Source organism: Phoca vitulina, unplaced genomic scaffold (assembly GCF_004348235.1).
Source record: "Phoca vitulina isolate PV1807 unplaced genomic scaffold, GSC_HSeal_1.0 scaffold19, whole genome shotgun sequence".
NCBI classification, from domain to species: Eukaryota; Metazoa; Chordata; class Mammalia; order Carnivora; family Phocidae; genus Phoca; species Phoca vitulina.
This window is the reverse complement of record NW_022589722.1, coordinates 5,336,476-5,351,821: the sequence shown is the minus strand read 5'-3', so window position 1 is coordinate 5,351,821 and position 15,346 is coordinate 5,336,476.

The following is a 15,346-nucleotide window of genomic DNA, read 5'->3' as shown; positions in this document are numbered from 1 at the left end:
CCCTTAATGTTTTCAGAGATATTCCATCCATAAATTAAGAACAAATGGATTTTTTAATGAAGCATTAAAAGAATTATAAATAGCTCTTAGAAATTAAAAATACATATATTTTAAATATTTTAAAGTTAATAGATGTTTAGAAGGTACATTGAGGAAATCTAGAAAATAAATACCAAAAAACAAGGAAATGGGACAATCTAGAAAATAAATATTAAAGAACAGGGAAATGGGAAAATGCTAACAAAGATTAGGGTAGCAATTAAGGAAGTCTGGCATCCAAACAGTAGGAATTTAAGAAAGCATGACTAGGGAAAATGGAAGGGAAGGAATTATGAAAGAAATCATAGAAGAAAATTCCTTACATCTAAAGGAAATGAGTTTCTTAACTGAAAAAACCCACCATATCTCCAACAAAATAAATGAAAGAAGACCCACACCAGGATATGTCACCGTGATATTTTGGATCACCAGGGATAACGACCTTAAAAGCTGAGAAAGAGAGAGAGGAAAAGAGAGGGAGAGAGAGAAAGGGGGTTGAGGAGAAATCCAGTTATATACAAAGCATCAGAAATCAAAATGGCATCAAGCTTCTCAACTGTATCTCTACAAGGGAGAATACTTTTGGAACAATGCCGTCAAAGTTTTGAGGGGAAAAGATGTCCAACTTGGAATCCTATAGCTAGGCAGACTATTCATCAAGTATGAGGGTAAATAAAGGTATATAAGAAGATGGGGACTACATTCCAGGCAGAAGAAGAAGTAAGAGCAAACCCTGCAGCATGACTCATCATCATGGCTTGTTAATAGATTTAATCCTGCAGAGGGAAGGCAGAGTCCTATCAGATGAGGCTTTTAGCCATGCCAAAGAATTGTTCATTTTCCTGCCCAGCCCAGGGGAGTCACTGAAGACTTTGAGAAGTGACATAATCTGATTTCTATTTAGAAAGCCTGGTCTTGGTACCACTGGGGAGCCGGGGTAAGATTTGGGAAGTGTTGATGGCAGGGAAAAAGTGTATCTAAACAAGAGTTGGTATGGACCTAATGGAAGACAATAGCAGTGAGAAAGGCTTCCAGGCATTTATGGAGTTAAAATCACCATTAGGTGTCTGATTAAATGTGGATGTTCCATGAACATGTCTAGAATGATTCCCAGGTTTGTACCTTAGGTGACTAGATGACTGATAGTGTCTTTCCCTGGCAAAAGGGAAGGATCTGGAGAAAAGAAGAGTTTACTTTGGGACATACTAAGTTTCTATTATCCTATATGCCACTTTCTCTTTCACCCTTGTGCTTCTACACTTGTTCTGTATTCTACTTGGAATTCCACCTAACCCCTGCCTAAATTATACTAATAAAAAGAAACCTCACAACCTCAACCAAGTTCACACTTTACATATTTTTGTGTTCCCTTCCAATTCCTGTCTACCTACATAATTTTACATAGTTATAGCCATAATAGAGATACGATTTTATACTCTGCTGCTTCCACTTAAAATATTTTTAAGTATGCTTCTCTGTTATTCCATAGTCTTTATAATTATTACTTTTATGGCTGCATAATATTAAATCAGGTAGTACTTTCTTATTTTACTTTTCATTTCCACTGTTGTTGAACATTGAAGCAATTTCCAATTCTTTCACTATCTTGCTGAATAATGCTACAATGAGAATCTTTGTGCATATGTCTTTTTTACCCCCTGCCATTTGTCTCTGTGGATATTAGGAAACAGTGATTTTTTTTATTAGCTCTGATGTAGTACTACGACTCAAAAATATAAGAAAGTTGTATGGCTGCATTTTGTTTTGCACAGACTTTGGAACAATTTTTCATGCCAAATCTATGTTCCTCCTGAGTTTTTCTCTGCTCGTTGCCAGTGCCACCACATAATAAGTGATGGCACTGCCTTCTCCTGGCCCAGGTCCTTACTCCAGGCTCCTCTGCCCATCTCTGCTACTATGTCCTGGTTAGTCCTGCATCTTCCTTAGCCCCCTTAGCCCTTCAAACCAATGACACAGCTGAACTGACTGCCTGGCTTTGGTTCTGGTGTTTACCGTTGGGGGTAGGGGTGCATGCTGGTCTCCTGATTATCTCTACTCTCAGTTGCATGCAGCTTGTCAGCAGTCCTAATCTATGTCCATGGCCAGGATGTCCTACCCAGCTCAAATCTAGCTACCTGGAACTATGTTTAAAAGGAGGAAGCAGACATAATGAGTAGAGTAAGACCAGTTCAAAAATTTAGTACAGTTGACCCTTGAACAACACAGGGCTGAGGGGAACTGACCTCTCATGCAGTTAAAAATCCACATATAACTTTTGACTCCCCCAAAATTAACTACTAATAGCCTACTGTTGACCAGAAGCCTGACCAATAATTATAGTTGATTAACACATATTCCGTATGTTATAGGTATTATATACTCTATTCTTACAGTAAAGTAAGATAGAAAAAAAATGTTATTAAGAAAATCAGGAATAGGGGTGCTGCCTGGGTGGCTCAGTTGGTTAAGTGTCTGCCTTCGGCTCAGGTCATGATCTCAGGATCCTGGGATCGAGCCCCACATCGGGCTCCCTGCCCAGCAGGGTATCTGCTTCTCCCTCTGCCCTTCCTTGTGCTCTCTCTGTCTCTCTCTCTCTGTCTCTGTCTCTCTGTCTCTGTCTCAAATAAATAAACAAAATCTTAAAAAAAGAAAAAGAAAAGAAAATCAGGAAGAGAAAATACATTTACAGGACTGCACTGTATTTATTGAAAAAAATCCGTATATAAATGGACCTGAGCAATTTAAACCCATGTTGTTCAAGGGTCAACGGTACTTCTTCTTTAAAACTGCCCCTCCTGCATTTCCCTCACTGCAGTGATTAAGAGCACTCAGGTTTGAGGTTGTGTCCCCTTGGGCAAGTTTGCTAAGCCTCTGTGTACCTGTTTTGTCATCTCTAAGATAGGGGTATATGTGTGGGGGCTTAGAACAGTGCCTGGCACATAGGAAGTTTTCATAAGGACTTACTCTTATAGTCTCCTCACAACACTGGGGAAATTAATATAATCAACAAAGCCCCCTAAAAAGTCATGAATTCCCTCAGAAAATAATAATAGCAAAACATGTAGAACACTTGTGTGAGAGGCATTATCCTAAAGACTTTACATGCATTGTTTATTAACACTTCTCAACACTACCTGAGACAAGTGCCATGACCCCCACTTAAAGACGAGTACAGTGAGGTCCAGAGAGTATTAAGCACCTGCCTGAGATCTCACAGCGAGGTCCAGATACAGGGTTTCAGACCTAGAAATGTGGCTCCAAGGATGTACTCTTAGCCACTAGATATATGACCTCTCTGAATAAAGCAGCAGAAATTTAGTGGTTCATGAAGGATGAGAGAGTGGCTAACAAATTACCTAATCTTTGGCAATGTGATCCTCTGTTGCTGCTCCAAGGGAAAAAGTTGAGTTCCAGGGCACTAAAAACTATTTACAGCCTCTACCTTCCATTTTACTTAGTGCTTTGAACCTGAATCCAAATTGAATTCAACCCTTATGATTTTCTGTTGCCATTGTGAGTCAATGGTTCTTTTAATCTACATCTTATCCCCCAGCTGTAGTCTTTGTGACCATTCCTAACTCTTCAGTGTCAGATCAAGGAATATGAGACTTCAGTAAATCCTTCAGAGTTGAGATTAATGGGAAGAAAAAAAGTCGATGTCCGTTGAATGATAATGTTCTGTAGTTCTGTTTTACATTTCAGGATGCAGAAATTTCTTTCTAAATAAAGAAAAATAAACACCTTGTTCTGTGCTCATCATGTAGATCAGAAACAGTAATGATGCATCCATATAGTTAGAAGATGAGTGCCCAGGAAAGAGCTCTTTGAATAAAAGAATTGATAGTAATATTCTCTATAGATATGAGTGTATTGCTGCTAGATCACCACTGGCAAGGGCTATGTTGTGAAGTGTTTAATTTCTCATTGTGATAATGTGAAAATATAGGAAATGCTATCCTGGGTAGAGAACAAGATGTTCGAGATAAGTTTTGAAGGTCATGGCTACCTCTGAAGATAGCATCTCAGAAGTTCAGGAATATACATTAAATGGGGAAGGAAAGAGGAGAGAGGATGAAGCTGGAAGAGTAAGAAGAGGCCAGATTATCAAAGGTTTGGAAAGCAATCCAATGTGCTAGACAATGTGAATATTTTTCTGTAGAAGGTGGGAAATCACTAAATGATTTTATGCTGGAGTGACCAGCGTTTTAAAAAAAAAAAAAAAGATTTCCGGTTAAAAATGATCTTTCTGGTTTTTTGTGTAAGATGGAGAAGAAGGGAAAGAGTGAGATTGGATACCAGAAGAGGGTAAGGGGATATTTGCAAATAGTACGATAGACCAGGGAGGTGATGCTACCGAGGGACCCAGAACTCAACCAGGAGCAGTGGAAATGGAAGGGAGAGAGATGAATGTGAGAAAGATCTGGAAGGTGGGAAGGTTGAGTTTCAGTGGCAGATTTTATTTGGTCTTTAAGGAGTAGAAGAGTGTTTCTCCATTTTTAAATCCATGGTCTCTTTTTAATAAATGTGAAAACTTCACATTGCCCCTCCAACAAAATTAATATGTACCCCTCTAAGTGGAACATGACTTACCACAGCACACTTAAAATTCACTTCTCTTCAGTTTATCCCTACTGACAAGGAAATATTTTGTCAAACTTTACTTATATAGTTTGTATTACAAAAAATAAGGGTTTTTACGGGGCACCTGGGTGGCTCAGTCAGTTAAGCGTCTGCCTTCTGCTCGGGTCATGATCCCAGGGTCCTGGGATGGAGTCCCACATCAGGCTCCCTGCTCAGCGGGGAGCCTGATTCTCCCTCTTCCTCTGCCTCTCTCCCCCTGCTTGTGCTCTCTCTCTCTGTCAAATGAATTAAAAAAAAAAAAATTTTTTTAATAAGGGTTTTTCCAAATACAAAATTATATTTTATCATAAAATAGAAATATTCAATCTACAGAATAATTTAGAGAGACTGATCTCCCACTGCCCCCACTAGAATCAGGTGCTAGGATGGCTCCTGGCTTTCCACCTTGGGCAGAAAGGTCAGTTACGGTCCTTAAATAAAATAGTGAATATAAGAAAAGAAGTTTAGGAAAGTAAATATTGAATTTAAAGTGAATCAATAAGATTCACTAAACTGAAGACCACTGGAGATCAGGGACCATTTCTTAGCTCTGAGTAACATAGCCCAAAATTAAAAATGTGTGTTGATCTGATCTGAACTAAAATGCCTGTGGGACATCAGGAAGGAGACAGAGTAGGAGACGCGGAGTTTGGGTGTTAAGGCTGTGGAAAGAGATCTGAAGGGAGATAGTACTTTGGGGTGATAATGGCAAAAGTAAAAGTGGTTTTCAAACTTTTGGTCATGAAGGATTATATGTGCATACAATTTTGGGGAGGCTCATTAACCTCCTAAAGTCTTACTTGAATTGTTGAAGAGTTTGCAGAACCCAGATCAAGACTCTCTATACCAATGATAGTTGAGTCTGGGCTTGGGTCTACTGACTCGAGGACAGGGTAAGAAGAGAACAAGGCTGAGAACAGAGCCTGGGGGAATGCTAACATTTAAGAGGTAGAGGGAAGGAGATAGTCTTCCAAAGAAGAATAAATAGAATAGTCATAGAAGTAGCAAGGAATGGGCACAAGCAGTGTAATTAAATCAAGGAGATTCTTTCAAATTATGAGCTAAGATCACATAATGTAGAGAGACAGGTTAGATGATGACTGGAAAACGTCATTTGGATTAAGTGGACACTTGCTGTTTGTTGTCCAGTGTTTATTCTTCTGCGTTCTGGGATGAGAATTCCAAATTTCCTCTGAGAAATAAGGCTGCTGCTTTACCCATTCTTAGCCATATGAATTATGTGGAATTGACCCCAGCCCTTGGTTCCCAAGGACAGCATCTTCCTGCCACAGGGATGGGCACCTAAAGATGGTCTAGGCAAACTTTAGGATTTTATTGACAATTCTGGGACATGGAAACTTCGGAAAGGAAAAAGAAAACAAATGACCTCAGGAGCTGCTGGTAGCCATCTGAAAACAGCCAAAAAGAAGCCAGGTCATTGGTCACATTTGTAGGGCACTGGATCAAGCCTTTCCTAAAACTAGTCTAGCTCTGAATGTTTGAATTTCATGAGCCTATTTAAAGCAGATCTGCTGATACTTTGAATATGAAGCATCCAAACTGATACAGCTCTTTGCAGAAGCTGTCCCAATGCAATGATGGTGACAGAAATAAAATTGCTATGGGCTAATAAGTGACTGGGAGGAGATATAATGCTTCAGCAACCTGAACTACTTGCTTTAGTTCTGTAGCAGATTTATTGTGGCCATTTAAAATACAATATAAGTGTTTTGGGTTCTGTTTTCTTTTAAATTCTTTTCCTTGTATGGGCTTTAGGAAACATCAAAGAACAGTGTATTCTCTTTTGGCTCCTTTTCTAGGACATAGATGATAGCTACAAATCTTGGAAGAAGAAGAGTTTAAGTGATTCTTCCCCTAATATATTAACATGCCTTGGTCAGACAACATTTAATTTTATCCACCACTTTTCCTTCCCCTTTACATTAAGCTAATGCAGTGTAACTCTGTTGCTCCTCAAAAAAGCAAACTTAGACATTCTTCTGGAAGCTCCCTACCCAAACCTCATCACCTGTTGTCTAGACCATTGAAACTGCATACTGACATGCCTCTTTGTTTTCATCCTTTCCCACTTTCCATCTAGTTTTTACACAGCAACCAGAGTGATCTTTCTTCAAAATGTAAAGGAGATCATATTCAGAATCATCCACTTGCTTCCCACTATACTAGAATTAAATGTTTAATAGGGTTGCTTTAAGAATAAAATTAGGTTAGATTTGTAAAGAGCTTAGAACTGTGCCTGGGACATGTGAGCACTAAGTAATTGTTAGCCACATTATTACTCACTGTTTTCTCTGCCTGAAACAACCCTCTCCCACCATGTCTGCTTAGTAAGATGTTACCTGCCTTAAGAGTCAATTCAAATATCTCCTCCCCTTTTCTAAGCAAAGAGAAAGACTTTCTCCTCTGTGTCCCCACACAATCTAGTTCATACCTTTGTGATAAAATTACTGAATTTTGTGTACAATTATTTATTTACTGATCAGCATCAGTAAACTCTGGATAACTTGTGTATGCAGCACAGTGTCTGTCATTGTGTGGCCAACATGTTTTATGAACAAGTGAAATTATGGTCTTTACTATTTCTTTGTCCACAGTTTATAATCCCAAACACTAGCAGATTATTTTCTCCTCTTACACAGCACACTTTCCATCTTTCCTGAGACTGTTTGTTATAATGGATTACTGACTGTGATACCTACCCTTTGTTATAGTTTCCAACAACTAACCAGATCTAAAGGTGATCTTTACTTGTCAGCAATACCAATGTCACTTATTCTCTAGAGCCCCTCTTGTGCCAAGAGACCTTAATATGATGTGGCAGTTCTCTTGGAATTTGATAACTGGAAGGCAGTATGACAGAAGGAAAATGTTTCCACCAAGATTTGGGTAATTCATTTACTCTCTCTAAACTTGGTTTCTTCACTTATAAAATCACTCTCAGAGTTGATGTGCAGTTCAAGTGGAATAACAGAGATAACTGCATATAAATGTCAAAGGATATATATTTTACATCAGCTGACTGAACCTTGACTGTCTAGTACTGTACTGTCCGATATGGTAGCCACTCACCACAGTGTTGTTGAGCACTTAAAATGTGGCTGGTCCCAAATGAGATGTGCTGTATGTGTAAAATTCACACCAGTTTTCAAAGACTTAGTATGAAAAGAGAATGCAAAATATCTCATTAATAATTTTTATGTTGAGAATATATTGAAGTGATAATATTTTGGATATCATGGATTAAACGAAATATATTGTTAAAATTATTTCACCTATTTCTTTTTACTGTTTTAATGTGGCTATTAGAAAATTTTAAATTACATATTTGGCTCATATATTTGTATTTCTACTGATCTAGAAAAGGCCTCCCAACTTCTTGTGCATCTAAAAACATGTTGCCATAGGCCTTCGTGCCAAAAGTACCTTGCAAAAGGGTACTTCAGATGGCTTTTCCAACTCTTCTACTAAAGGGGTTAGAGGATTTGTGCTATTACATACTTGTGGGTGCCAACATTACATTTTCAAGAAGGCTGGTGAAAAATACAGGTGGAGGTGATACTGTGAACGTCAACTAAGCTAGTCAGCTCACCCCAGAACATTGGGTTCATTTGCTTATTAATCAAATGTATTTATTTCCTTTCTTGGCTTCTGACAATTTCTATAATGTCTATGTCCTTGTAGGTTTAAAATTGTTTCTAAGTCACAGTAGAAAATTATCTTTGTGTTGCTCTAAATATGCATAATTATTATCCCAAATGCTGATATGATAGTAACAAAAGTAAAGAAAAAATTCTTTCTTATTTTACCAGTACTTTGTTAAATGTCAGCTGACGCAGACGTGTTTTCTGGTGGCTACTTTTGACATTGCTCCATGAGCTGTCTGCCCTTCATACTCATAGCATACCTTCCAAAGAATTAACTAGTTTCTTAATTAAAACTGAAATGGAAATCAAGCCACTTCTCCATTTTTCTGTTGGACACAGAAGTGAAAATAAGCTTCCTATCAAAGCAATGGAACAATGACCCAAAAGGGAGAAAATCAGTGCTTCGGTGGGTTTGAGCAGTAGAGGGTAAAATGTAAGAACATACTGATGAAAGGTAGGGCTCGTCAGCTGTCACTGGAACTCCACTGGAGAGGAATTATAATGTTTTAATTAAAATGTAAGCAGAGAAGCATGACTGCAGAGGCACTGACGGCATCTTGATGACCAAAGAACGCATGCTGGTAATCATCACTGTCATCTTATTGTATTATTAACTGAGTAATTGAGAGAGAGAGAAGTAGCATGGTGGGAGAGGGGGGTATGTTCTGGGTGTGTTTTGGTTTGTTTAGGTATATATGTATGAGTATCATTATACCTGGACCATTTCTCTCATTCATTCACTCAACAAATATTTATTAACATCCATTATGTGCCAGGGCAGTGTTCTAAGTCCAGGGAATACAGCAGAAAACAAAGCCTCTGCTCCCAAGGACCTTACATTCTTGTGGAAATTCCCTGGAGACAGCTATGTACCCCATGTGTGTGCCCTAAATTTCTCTTATATCATTGCTCCAGTGGCCTGCATTTCCCACCTTCCTGTCAGCTCCATATCCACATTGGAGCCATATGAACTAACATATTATGCACAGAGAATCCATTTTTAGAATATGGGGAGGAGGGGGAAGGAGTTGAGGGAGACGCAATTCTGGAATCCCCTTCAAACTGGCAAAGCCTTCAATGTTCTATAAATAACTCCTACTGAAAGAAGCCCTTGTTCTTTTTTATGGCTGATAAGAAAAGGTAGCCCTTGTTATAGCTGGGTATACAGCAATCCACCTTGTTCCTTATCTTTCTCCCTCCTCTCTGGTGTCGTCTCTTTGACAGGGGGTAACGGGGGAACACAGTGCTAGAAGAGGCAGGAATGGACTGTGGCAATGTCTCACGGTGGGAGGGCTTTTATATGTGAGACAAAGATCCGTTCCAGGGAGTCAGGTTCTGATCCTTCCACAAACAAACTGCGTGACACGGGGCAAGTCACTAAACATCCCTGGACTTGGCCTGGTTTTTCTCTCTGTAAAGTGCAGATATTGGAGTAGAGAATCTCTAAGACTCCTCTGGTCTGAAGGTGTTATGCCTTTAAATAATTTAGGTAGCACAAGAATAAGAGAAATTAGAAACTAGAATAAAAGGCCAGGAAGGAATTTGTGGGCCATATTTGATATTCACCAATAGCAATGGAAGATCAGTAACATGAGAGAAAAACTAGTGTGTCCTCTAAAAAGTGACTTGAATAGGGTCACCAGTGAACAGAGGAACAGAGCATGTTTCCTACGGTGTCTTGTGGCCTTATTTTTCAACAGATTTCCACCTATTACACTTGGCAATCTCTCAGATGGACTTGTCATACCCCAATAAATTAGTCTACAGCTGTAGCCAGCTGTTTTGTCAGAAGTAACAGAATCTCTAAGCATATTTCCCATCAACCAGTAAAAGCTGAATCTGGTATTTTCTAAAAACAGCTTTTTGCCTTGAGACCACAGACCTAAGCTAACACTGCTGTCCTTAAACATAAAATACACCCACACTGAGGGTGTTCACCCTGGAAATTTTAGGGGGTGTTACGGCTACACGATGCGCCCTGTGATTAGTGCCCCAAACAGTGGGTAAAAATATGGCAGGAAAATTTTTTTCTGCATTTTTTCCTTTTCCTCCACCCCAAAGTTGGAAAATATTCACATGGGGAATCCTTAGAAACCAAAAAACAGTTAAAAAAAAAAAAAGCCTAATGTTTCCAGTCCTTTACATTTCTAATAATGGTGGACCTGGCAGGTTCCACTAATGTTTTCCAAACACTACACAGACCACATACCTGATATAAATAGAACTAGGTCTAAATAACTTATGAAAATAGCACTCTGGGCTCCTGCAGAGGCCATCTGGGAGATGGTCCCTTCCTAATGAGCCTGTGACTTCAGGGAGTCCCAGATTTACCAATTTTGATCCCAACTCTTTGGAGGAATTGAATAACACTCTTTTTCTGGGGGAGAGGAGATGACAGAATTAGGAACAGGGGAAAGGATGAGGACTAGAGAGTAGCCATGGTCAAGAGAAAGCATATGTCTAAGTTCCAAAGACTAAAGCATGGTCAGCAACAAGGACAAATTTGTGGTTGAATCCCTGTACTGCTGAAAACATTCAATTCAGTGGCCCCTTCTCCCTGGATTCTCCGTAAATATTTGACGTTAAACAAGTAGCATTTATTAAAACGTCCCGTATTTACTTAACCATCAGCTCTGTTTATTAGGCGCATTCCTGACAGAATTTGCATGGCATTTTGTTTGCCGCCACTGTTTATCATTTCCAGCCACTAGCTGATCAGAGAATAAATCTAGGAGCCACAGGAAGGTGAGGGAAAAGGGAAGGGTGGAGGGTTGCCAGCCTTGGGGGTGGTTAGGGTGGAGGAGAAGCCAGGCAAAATTGGAGGTGCTTTTTTACAGTAGATTTAAATGGCCAAATCAATGGAGTCATTCAAAGCTAAAAAGGAACACTTGAAACATCTTTACAACTGGATCACTGATTTAACTATTTCATACTTTTTCACCCATTTTGTTACTTAGCAAATTCTGAGAATTCATCATGAACAATCCCATATCAGATTAAGTGTAACTGTATTAATTCCCCTGAGAGTACTTAGCACCTAAAGTATCCTTAAACAAATGTGTTTAACATCAATCTTGTTAAATGTTTCTGAAAATTATATATTTGACTTTAAATGTACTAAGATGGAAAATGTCTATGGACATTTTCATAGGGTTTTGAAACTGCACACACAGTCCCATTGCCCTCTGATTACTGTACCTAATTTATGGTAACATGCATTTAAAAAATCTAAAAATTCTAAAACCCTAGTAAGACGTGGCAAATGGATAAAGAATCGATGAAATGTGCACAACACACAAATACGTCTTAATTCTCACTACCTTGAAAAGTAGTAAAGAGAGACACAGAGTTCCACAGTAAAACCACATCCATAAATGTTAACCATTTAAAACCTGAAGAAAACTATGAATTCTCAGGAAAGAAAAAAACCTACACACAGGTTTGTATTTTTAAATGTCTTCATTGTAAATTTTTTTTCAAAATTCTAAAAGTATAATCATATACTTTTCTAACCTGATTATATCATAAATTCAAGATTGCTCTAGCAGAATTCAAAACTCTTCCCATTAGGATTATTGGGGCCCCAGGGCTGTGCAAAAAAGTCCAAATAGAAAGACTTTCTCTTGATTCTTGTTTTGTCTTCCTTTTAAGGCTCTTAATACCCTCCAACCCACTGAAATACTCTCCCATCCCCAATGCTCACAAGCTTGCCTTCCCTGTCAATGCTCTGGTTTTGCTTGCTTTTCTTATCAAATCTTCCTTAACCCAGCTTTCCCCACCTAAAGGACGTCTGTTCTGCGTTGTACTATGATAGTGAACCATCTGATAAATTCATCTGTGATATCTAATACATTTTATCCAGAACTTACCTAATGATGAAAATCAGCTCATTGGCTTATTAAAAACATGAGTTCCTGGACTTCAACCTAGACCTTCTAAGAGCCTGACCTACCAATCTGTAGTTTAAAAAAGCATGCCCATCATCCATAAAACCCTGCAGATTTGGGACCCTTGGATCAGTAGTTCTCATCCCTGACTAAACAGTGCTTTCACCTGGTGATACTCAGGCCATCTGCTGGACACATCAGAATCTCTGTGGTTGATGCCTGAGTCTCAGTAGATTGTATGAGCTCCCTGGATGAATCTACTGTGCAGCCAGAGATGAGAACTACAGACCTATGTTTCTCAATACCTGGTCCACTGATGCCCACATCAGAATCACCTGAAGTGCTCTATAAAAATGCAGATTTCTGGGCCCCCATGTTAGAGCAACTTAATCAGAGTTTTTGAGAACAGAACCTACACATCTGAGTATATAACAAGCCCTATAGATAATTCTTCCTTACACAAAGTTCTGAAAAAGTCCTCTGCTTGGAGCAGATGTTCATAATTGGGACACATATGAGAAACGAAGAAATGAGAATTGCCTGCCCTAACCTCTGCACTAGCCATTTTGCCTTAGGAGATATGGAAAGGGTCCCGACAAGCCCGACCACGCTTTCTCAAGTGATTTTGATAATGTAGTCTCAGTTGAACATAATTATACTGAACTTTAATAGATGAAAAAGTTCGTGGGGCAAATAAGTTTGAGAAATGCTCAATCCTGTTTTCTCTTTGATAATCATGATACACATTACCAGCATGGGACACATTCTAGGGAATCCTGCTTCAATAAAATTCCTTAACTTTGATGGATTTGTACACTGCTCTGTAAAGTTCATATGCACTGCTTGGTGAACCCTCAAATCACAGATAAGAACACTGAGTTATAGAAACATTAAGTGATTGCCTAAGATCTCTGGTAGTAAAGGGCAGAATGATCTGGAACCCAATTCTTTTGACTCTCCCTTGTCTAGAAGACCCAGTTGGTCTCACCACCCCACAGCTGTGATTTAGGATGTATAAGAAGAACCACATAAAAATACAATGATGAGTTCCATTGTTCCTGAATTTCTTTTGTAGTTGTTTTTTATTTTTTTCTTTTGAAATATTTCCTTTGAACTGATTCATCTACTACTATGAAGAGAAGGGAGGAGGATAACACCCCAGAAAAGGTGTTTGTTATAATGGCAGCCTCCTACCACCAGACGACCCATATTATCTCCCATCTGTCACAAACCTAATTCATAGAGATCGAGAAGTATCGTGTTTTTGAAAAAAAATAATTCTTTGTATGTGAAAATATGTTCCATGGCATTATTTCATTGATACTTTAAAGTTTTGCTTTAAGATTTTATTTGTTATTTGACAGAGAGATAGCATGAGCGGGGGTAGGAGCAGAGGGAGAAGCAGACTCCTTGCTGAACAGGGAGCCTGACGCGGGGCTCCATCCCAGGACCCTGGGATCATGACATGAGCCAAAGGTAGATGCTTAACCAACTGAGCCACCCAGGTACCCCTCATTGATACTTTAATCTATATTTTTAGTATCTTCATACTCTAGATGTCATACAATAAATATTAATTTCTAAATGATTTTAATGGATGCCAAATAGGTACACGATAGCACATACAATACTCCAACTAAATGATAAAGCCCGGTGAAATGGGTACCATAACATACTTCATTTTCTGGCCAACACCATGACAGTTATTCAGGCTGTGTATAATTTATTAAATCCACTTGGAGGTGGTAGGAAAGTAACACAAATGGTTACTTTTAAAGGAACCAATTAGTAGTAGACCTGATTACCAGTTAACTAATCAAGTGACTTCAGCCAACTGTTTTAAAAACATGTATAATAAATATAGTCTTCTATGGTAAAAACCAACAAAAACCATAAAAAGTATATTATCTCACAAAAGTCTGTGATAACTAAATAAGACTCTTGATGAAATTAAGTGCCTAGAAATAAGTGGCATACCCATATTTAATCCAAGTCCACTTGTTTCTGTCTCTACATTCCTTTTTTTCTATAGAAACACAAGATACCTGATTATTTCAATGCAAATTATTCTAGCAATTCAGTAGAGGAGAAAACATTTTTCATTTAAAAGCGTTTTTTATTATGTTTCTCCTAACATTTTGCTTCCTGGTAAAATATTTTTGAGATGTACCTCAGTATTCACACATTTAAAAGTCATGAAGCCGAGGGCATCCGTCTGGCTCAGTCGGAGAGCATGCATGCAACTGTTGATCTTGGGGTTGTGATTTTGAGCCCACGTTGGGTGCAGAGATTGCTAAAAAAAAAAATAAACTTTAAGAAATTAAAGACATTAAGCTTATTTTGTTTTACCTATTACTTTGGAGTTTAAACGACTTGGTATCAAAGAAATCTCCTGTGTTACTACATTCTGTTTTCATCAGATACAATATTCTAAGTATTTTCGGCAAAACTGTGCTCCTGAAAAATTTCTGGAAATTTTTGGAAAGTTGGATCATATTACAAAGTGCTCTAAAATTGTTTGGTGTGAAAAGGAGACTGGAAAGGACTCATTTTATAAAGCAACAAGTCTCTTTTTTTGTTGTTATGGGTTCTGTAAGACTGGCCCAGAAAGACTGACAGCAAAGTGGGTATTACCAAGGGTGCTACAGGAGCAGGGGAAACACAGGGGGTGGCATTAAGTTAGGAAGAGAAAAGTCAGAGAAGTCCATGCTCTTTCACCATGAAGCCCAGAGCATGGAACTCACACAGGAGAAGAGATTAGGAAAAGCAAGAGTCCATCAGTAAGATGAAAGATTTAGCCTCCCATGTATTCACCAAATAATTACTGAGAACATGCTATTTGTCGCCGGTGGGCCAACTACCACATGCAGTGACACACAGCTGTGAACAAGAGAAACCAGCCCCACCTTTATGGAAATGACTGTCTTCTCCAGTGTTTCTCAGCCTTGGGGAACATAAAGGCCTCCTTTTAATGGGCAAAAACCAAATCCTCCCAGACCCCTAGCATTGACTTATATTAATTGTATTATAATGTTTCATAAAAACACATAAACATAAGCTAGATATGAATACATTATGCATCTGGCTCATGTAGTTACAAAAACATATCAAAATTATAAAATAAATGCAAGCTGA